Source organism: Hippocampus comes, unplaced genomic scaffold (assembly GCF_001891065.2).
Source record: "Hippocampus comes isolate QL1 unplaced genomic scaffold, H_comes_QL1_v1.1 scaffold242, whole genome shotgun sequence".
Classification (NCBI taxonomy): domain Eukaryota; kingdom Metazoa; phylum Chordata; class Actinopteri; order Syngnathiformes; family Syngnathidae; genus Hippocampus; species Hippocampus comes.
In genome coordinates this window covers 858,881-862,681 of record NW_017805385.1, presented here as the reverse complement: position 1 = coordinate 862,681, position 3,801 = coordinate 858,881, and positions in this window count along the sequence as shown.

The following is a 3,801-nucleotide window of genomic DNA, read 5'->3' as shown; positions in this document are numbered from 1 at the left end:
TCCCATTAGTTCGCTCCACCTGTTGAAACAATGTAAATATCTCTGTGGACTCTTGTATGATATTGCAAAAAAGTGCCTGATCTTTTTGTGTTTGTACTCATCAAGGTGAGAGGACTTATGGAAAGCCATTTGAGCATTTATTCAATGTCCCGGAGTCCATGCATGAGTACATTCTTTGTCCTCACCAGTAAGAAATTTCAGCCCACTGGTAGAACGACTCGTCTAACAAGTAACGTCTTTCCCACGACAATCTTGCACTATTGTATGACATTTCTGTACATTATTATGACCACGATATGTTACAAATGAAGCGGAATTGCACGAGTCGACATATGCTTGCCACCAGTACTAGTGAACCAGGAGATGTTAATGACTTGAATTTGGTAATTTCATCGTCGTACAAGCAGCACAATTGTCAATTATTGTAGTTAGGCCTCATTAAGAACATGGAGTTGTCCTACTATAAACAGTGTATCACGGATTTTGAATAAATGTCCAATGGCTTTACGGAAACAGTTTGAACATTTCTTCATTGCTTTTGTCCTCACTGAAACAATTCAGCATGCAGACTGTGAAAGAATCTTTCGAAACGGTGACATATTTGATTCTTGCAGCAAGTGTTCATCGATATTATGACGTACACAGCATGTAAACATCATGGCCGAGAAGTCTTTTTTTTTTTTTTATCAAAGCATCCACAGTCAGGGTTTCATGAAATAGAATGCACACATACTGTATAAATCTTGCCCAACACTTTCATAATCAAAACAGGAAGAGATATTAAGTAGAAAGCAATATTCAGAATTGTGAAGAATTAAGATATTTCGTGTCATTGTGTGTTGTTAGAGTTGGCTGTTGGACAGCTTGTCTCTCGTTTAACTCGGGCTGCATTCGATTCCTCTCCCGAGGCTTTTCAAATTAACCTACTCAGTCACCGAGTATCCTTTTAGCCCCTTTCTGGCTTAACAAGAATGCATTTTTATTCTCCTTGCAACAAATGTGCATAACCAAAATTTACTCAATTTGTATTTCGTCAAGTGGTTGTATGAAATAAAATCCTCTGGATCCAGGTACGTATTTTAAGTATATGTGGGGTCTCTGTCAAAATGTATCTGGATCCTGAGGATTTTATTTCATGCAACCACATGACAAAATAAAATTGAGTCAATGTGACAAAAACGTGTTCAAGTGCAGTGAGCTGAATTGTCTTACTGGTGTGGACAGAGCACGCGCTGTATATGAACCTTAAACTGGATTATAGAATAAGTGCTCAAAACAGCTTTTGATAACCACTTTGTCGTATTTAAAAAGATGACTGACGAGCCGTTACCACTTGTACAGGCAGCTTTTTACATAGACTAAACATCACCTGCTGATTTGTTTCAGCGTGTTCATCTTTTCGGGCGTGTTCACACTTGGTTCGGTTGAAAAAGTATTCTACCCTGTTGCAATTGCTCAGTGTGTGGGGTTCATGTGTGTGCAAGGTGATTGTGGTCTGCTTGAAAATGAACTCTGGTGCAGTGTGCTTCACTGAAGCTCAAATGTGAATGTGACACAAAAGAGCGTTATAATGGCAGCAAAAAAATATGGACACGTCCTCTGGTGTGGCGCGGTGGTCGACTGGTTAGTACGTCGGCCTGACAGTGCAGAGGTCCAGGTTTGGATTCCGAGCTCCTGACTCCCGATGTGGACTTTGGATGTTCTCCCCGTGCCTGTGTGGGTTTTCTCCGGGTACTCCGGTTTCCTCCCGCATTCTAAAAACATGAATGGTAGGTATTTGACAATAAAGTTGTATTCAATTCAATTCAATTCAATTAATGGCTGTTAGGTTAATGCTGGTAATCTGACGCAAAGAACACATCAGGAACAGGAAGACTCAGGAGGCAGGCATGCTTTTCTTTCTTGCAAGAGAGAGTGCGCTAAAACATGTCTCGGTTCACAATCTCGAAGCAGCTCTCCAGCTGGCTCTGCCATGTAAACCGTTACAGGTTCCGGGGCAACTCTGAAGAGACCGCGTTTGTCTCCTTGCATTTATTGGAAGGGTGTCCCTGATACACGATCTTCTAATGGGTGTGGGGAGTATTTTCACATTCCACAACAGTTTCAGTAAAGCAGAGTTTCAATGAGAACACACAGTTTATTCCTGAGATGTCGTCAAACGGCTCCTGCTGGATGTCGGTGGTCCACGTACACAGCTTGGGATGTCCCTCACCTGGTGTCCTGGGGTTGATGTTATCTTCTCACAAGCAACAGTTAATTTGATCAGAAGCTGTTAACTTAACAACAAGATATTATCTTAAAAGCTAGAACAGGAGCAGCCTGAGCTCTCCCGGTCCGACAAGTCTACCATTATCAACCTACCCCATTGAATATGAGGTATTTGCAAGGTATCACTCTGAAACAGGTTTTAAAGTTACACAGAGAGTAAATATGGGATAACAGAATTAGATTTATTCCAACAATGGCGCACTCTAAATTGTCCTTATGTGTGAGTGTGAGCGGGGATGGTTGTTTGTCTATGTGTGCCCTGCGATTGGCTGGCAACCAGTTCAGGGTGGAGCCCAGTGACTGCCCGAAAACAGGCTGGGATTGACTCCAGCACAACCGCAACCCTCGTGAGGATAAGCATATCGGATGGATGGATGGATATTTCCTCTGGGACAGTCTAAAACCTTGACTATAAAAATAAAAATAAAAAAAGCTTAACATTGCAAAGTGTCTGAAAGCACCGATGGACTGTGAACAAAATTCATGTGCACATTTATCCTCATTCCAACTTCAACCTCCGAAAATAGTAAAACAATCGCCCCAATATTTTGGATTTTATTGACTTTAAGCCTACTCCTCCTTGTAGGCGCTGACTATAGAGAAAAAGCTGAATGCCAGTTTATGTCCCCAGTTTATGTATAGTAAGGCGTTTTTAGCCGAAAAAAACAACCATGTATAGGAAGGCGTTTTTCGCCGAAAAAAACGACCATGTAGCCGAAAAAAACGACCATGGATAGTAAGGCGTTTTTAGCCGAAAAAAATTACCATGGAAAGTAAGGCGTTTTGAGCCGAAAATAACGACCATGGATAGTAAGGCGTTTTTAGCCGAAAAAAATTACCATGGAAAGTAAGGCGTTTCGAGCCGAAAATAACGACCATGGATAGTAAGGCGTTTTTAGCCCAACAAAACGACCATGTATAGTAGGGCATTTTTAGCCGAAAAAAACGCCCATGTATTGTAAGCTGTTTTTAGACAAAAAAACGACCATGTATAGTAAGGCATTTTAACCCGAAAAAACGACCATGTATAGTAAGGCGTTTTGAGCCGAAAATAACGACCATGTCTAGGAAGGCGTTTTTAGCGGAAAAAAACGACCCGAAAAAAATGACCATGTATAGGAAGGCGTTTTTAGCCAAAAAAAAAAACGACCATGTATAGTAAGGCGTTTTTAGCCGAAAGAAAAAAAAACGACCATGTATACTAAGGCGTTTTTAGCCGAAAAAAACGACCATGTATAGTAAGGCATTTTTAGCCGAAAAAACGACCATGTATCGTCAGGCGTTTTTAGCCGAAAAAAACGACCATGTATATAGTAAGGCGTTTTTCGCCGAAAAAAACGACCATGTTAGTAAGGCGTATTTAGCCGAAAAAAACAACCATGTTAGTAAGGCGTATTTAGCCGAAAAAAACAACCATGTATAGTAAGGTGTTTCAACACGAAAAAAACGACCATGTATAGAAAGGTGTTTTAACCTGAAAAAAATGACCATGTAAAGTAAGGCGTTTTTAGCCGAAAAAAACGACCATGTATA